Source organism: Chaetura pelagica, unplaced genomic scaffold, assembly GCF_000747805.2.
Source record: "Chaetura pelagica isolate M959 unplaced genomic scaffold, ChaPel_1.0 scaffold637, whole genome shotgun sequence".
Taxonomy (NCBI): Eukaryota; Metazoa; Chordata; class Aves; order Apodiformes; family Apodidae; genus Chaetura; species Chaetura pelagica.
The window spans coordinates 1,430,824-1,435,738 of NW_009953950.1; positions in this window are offsets into that span (position 1 = coordinate 1,430,824).

Sequence of the window (4,915 nt, forward strand, 5' to 3'; positions counted from 1 at the left end):
AAGTTTACCTGCTTCTTCATTATCATCACACTGGTGAAAAGAGCTGAGATTTCTTCATTGCTTTACTCAAGGACCTTGGATCTCTTTGGAAGGACAGGTGAGGGCAGTTAATGGGAATCACATACACAAGTGAGGTGTAAGGAGAATTTGAGCATCCCAGGTGACAGACCTGTGCTTCCGTGAGAAATGCTTGGAAAGCTGCCACCACCAGCTGCACCAGAAGAGGCAACAGCAAAGTAAGGTGAAACATTTTGCTGAAGGGCTCTCAGGCTCACAAACATTTCCTTAGTATTGCCATGTTCTGCTGCTGGACCAGCATTTTCCAGTTCTGTTCCCAGCCACATCCCCCTTGGACACAGTACTGTAGCCTGGGAACTCAGCTGTAGCGTTTGACCCTTTGAAGGGTTCAGCCCAGGTAGACCTTGACACTGGGCACAGAGCCCAGGGGCCTCAGCCTTCTTTGGGGCTGCAAAATACCCACTTTGCAAGCTGATAATACATTTTACTAGAACATTTCACAGTGCTGAAGTCAGCAAAGGACAATACTGTCAGGGTAATGCTAAATTTCTTTGCTTTCATGGGTTTAAACCAAGCTCTAAATTATTTTTAGTAGCTTGTTATTACAGCTTTTGCAACCTGAGGACAGACTACGGCCTTTAATTCATTAGTAATTTCAACAGTTAATCAGAAAATGTCATTGCCTAAAAAGACTAGAGCTCAAAATAAAGCACACTGGAGTTAAATTTAAATTAAAGCACGGACAGAAATGAATGCAGCCTTTGATCCCCTTTCCATCCAGACTGCACCCTGATGGGCACAGCTGGACAGGATAGAAATTGTGAGAAGGCAGCAGTCTCGCCTGTTTAAAAGGACACTGTCAACTCATTAAGTCCTCGAGTTGAGTCAATTAAAAAAAAAAATTAATTCACTGGATTCTTCCAGAGCTCCCCTAATGTTTGCTGCAATGACCATTTCTTGCCAGTTTTATTTTTAAAGAGGTTGACTTTCAGGTGTTTGACTGAAAACATGTCATTAAGATCCGTTTAATCATCACTGTGGCTAAAATTATGTTTCTCTTAGCTGAGCAGGAGCTGTGAGCCTAGACAAAGGCACATACCTCTCTTTCTGTGTGTCTGTCTGCCTGTTTGTCTGAATGCATACTTCTTTGGGCAAGGGAAGGGTCCAGTTTGGTTTGCACTGGGTGAGGTTCCCCCCAGCCTCAGCTTGCACCAGCAGGGAAGCAAATGATGGGAGCACATGGTTTTGGCTCACCTCTCCTATGCCAGCAAGGACTTACCAATGCTGATGTGCATCCTTTTTTGGGCATCATATTTACAAATGCTGAGGGCAGCAGGGGGGGGCTGAGATGAGCTTTAGAGCCAGGGAGCAGAGGATGCAGGCACGTGCAGGCTAAGCATCTCTTGCTGAGTAGCACTTATTGCCATTTAAACTATCAGCTGGTCTCCTGCTGCTAACTGACATGTTCTTTCCCTTACAGCTCTTCCAACCCAAGGACACACTGTCACAGTTGAAACAGGGCTACGTCTTTCCTCTGCGCTCCATCACCGCCTATAAGGATTAGCCAGAAGCTGCATCCAAGCATGTCTTCCAGCATTTTCTTGGGCAGCCATGTTTCCTATTTCCTTGTTCCAGCTCCTTGCATAGGAGACACTTGGGAGTTCCTGCATTGTCTGTCTGAGACAGTTATTTGATCCATTGCAAGAACAGTTATACAGCAAAAGCAGTTGCACACCCTCCTAGAATAATTGTGTCTTTAAATGATACAGAATATAGCCTCTCGGCTACTGGAAAACTATATGTACTTTTTATTCTTCAAATGTAACTGCCTGCTGTACAACTTGTTATTTTCTTTTCTTTTTCCCTCCATACAACAATATTGTTACAAACCTCACACATATCATGCTGACTGGAGACATCTGGGATGCAGACCCAGGCTGCACCACTGAGCGATCCAGCCTTGCCACTGATTGAGTCACCTTCCCTGCAAACACGGGGTTGCTCCTGGCACCTTCCCACTTCCACCTGTGATTTAAGAAGTACCAGTAAAGTTCTGGACTGTACAGATTTGGTGGGAACCAGATTTATCAATTCTGGTTGATGCAGGAGAATGAGGAAGGTAATTTAGCAGGAGTAATTTGTTCAAGGATGACATCAGAATGGCACAGTGTGGTACAAGGCTGCCTGCACTACCTCACTGTGCACTTCCACTTGCATTTCTCTGGTGTCCAGGTCAGTAGAGGAGTTGTCTTAAGCTTCTTGGCACTTTTAAAAAGCCTGGATTGCCTCATCAACCCTGCTCACAGCACAGCAGCCCATACACACTGGCACAGCATTGCACTATCAGGAAGAGCAGGAGCGGGACCTGTTTTGCTGTTAGGAACGTGTCATGCCAAAGTGCACCCCAGCTACACAACTTCAGTACAGCAGCCATCAGCTCAGGAAACATGTCATGGTCCTGTGTCCCTACACCTTCCCACGGGAGACCAAATGGCTCCCAGGATAATGGCAGGTCAGAGAATGCACAATCTTACATATTAGGTGGCTGTGCAATATTTGTAAATGTATCCAGAGCAAGAGATAAGTGTATATTTTAAACCCAAAATATAATTTATTTGCTTTGGAGCTTTTTCTTCACCAATTTCTGCCTACTGGAACAGTGCTAGATTTCTGTTTTGTTTGAAATTTCGTCTGAAAACATATGTCATTGAGTGTAGTGATGTGGAGCCGCTCCCAGGATTCTCAGCAATGCAACCACTCTGTGTTTAGCCACAGGGAATACATTTTGGAGGAGTCAGTAGAAGTTTCGGGGAGTTAAAGTCAGATGGTGGAAGGTGGTCAGCTGAGCTCCCGAAACCTGTGGTGTGAGTCTGCTTCCCAGGTTCTCCTTCACTATATGCCCCCACCTTGCAGTAAGGACCTTCATCCCACAACTACTTACCACCATGTCCATGCAGCATGGGCACCCACTCTGTCCATCTCCTCTACTTCTCTTTCCAGCAGAGTAGATGCTTACTTACCTCCTTTGAGCTGCAAGGAAGGAGACAGGGTCCAGATAAGAACATGACTTAAGTGTGGGGGTAGACCAGCATCACTCTTGACACAGCTGGGCCAAGAAGGCTGGCAAGGTGAGGGATGAGGGCTTGTACCTCAGCTGCACCCCAACCAGCTCCCCAGAACTTGCCACAGGGTCATCAGGAGGTGGCAGGGCTCAGCACCTCTGGCAGCTGGAGCCTGGAGCTCCTCGCCTCCAGCCTTTCTGGGCAGCTGCCCACCCTTTGCCTCAAGTCAGACCTGGCAACATACGAATCTGCTTAACCATGGCTTGGGAAGCCTGGGCTGACATGAGGGAGATTACCATTTGTTAACTGTTACAATTGGCACGGTAAAATCATGATTGTTGCTCACTATTGGTTTAAATAACCATAGAAGGGTTTGGATTGGAAGGGACCTTAAAGATCATCTAGTTCCAACCCCCCTGCATGGGCAGAGACACCTCTCACTAGACAGGTTGCCCAAAGCACCGTGCCACCTGCCCTTGCACACTTCAGGGAGGGGGCACCCACACCTTCTCTGGACAACCTGTGCTGGTGTCTCACCACACTCACAGTGCTCACAGTGAAGATTTTCTTCCTAATATCTAACCTAAATCTACCTTGTTTCAGTTTGAAACCATTCCCCCTCATCCTGTCACTACATGGCCTTGTAAAAAGCCCCTCCCCAGCTTTCCTGCAGCCCCTTCAGGTACTGGAAGGCTGCTATAAGGTCTTCTGGGAGCCTTCTCTTCCCCAGGCTAAACAACCCCAACTTTCTCAGCCTGTACTTCTAGGAGAGGTGCTCCAGCCCTTGGACCATCTTTGTGGCCTTCCTCTGGGCTTTCTCCAACAGCTCCATGTCCTTCCTGTGTTGGGAGCTCCAGAACTGGGCACAGTACTCCAGGTGGAGTCTCATGAGAGCAGAATAGCTTTTCCTCAGGGCTGTTTTCAATCCATTCTCTGCCCAACCTGTAATTGTGCTTAGAGTTAAAAAATGGAGAAGTTTTACCAAAGCAGGGATGTCAAGGAAAGGTCCTGTGGAAGGAGCACGTGGCTAATCAACACCTGTGCCGGCCAAAATCCAATTAGTGATGCAGTTTTGCAGCGATGCAATTAGTGATGCAGTGATGCAGAGCCGCTTTTTATCAGGTACAACTGCATCTTGACAGAAGGTTTTGCTGACATAGCTCGCATCTGCTCCAGTGCGCGTGGTTTTTTATTATTATTAATTTATTATTATTATTTTTTCAAGCGTTAACTAACACAGCTACACGGGCAAAACTTGAAAACGCAGCTTAGAGCTAAATCGGGGTCCTCGATTGCTTTCTTGCTGCTGGGTTTTAGGCTAAAATCCTCACGAGCCTGAGGCAGTTCATGGAATTAGCTGCTCTGTTAGATCGCCCACAACACGAGCCGAAGGTGGCTCAGAGCACTGCCCGCGGGACACCGGCAGCAGGACAGCCCTGCCAGCCTTGTCTCACCCACCCGTCCCGGCTCTCCCTCTCCGTGCTCCTCCTGCTTCCCCGCGCAGCATCCAGCTGAGGTAGAAGGGGGCTGAGCAGCGAAAAAAAAAGGCCATGTAGCCGTTTCTTCTCCCTCTCCACGAGGTGGGTAGAGAAAAAGCTTGTCCCCCTGGACGCAGCCTGCGGGGAACGGGTGCCTCGTTCGCCTCCTTTCTCCCGGTCTGCAAAACCCTGGAGGAGGAGGAGGAGGAGGAGGAGGAGGAGGAGGAGGAGGATGAGGATGAGGATGAGGATGAGGATGAGGATGCAGAGAGCAGAGGGCCGGGAGGCATAAGATGGAGAAGAGGGTTGTGAAGGAGGCGGGGAGCGGGACCGGAGCCCGGCGGGGCAGCGGGCGGG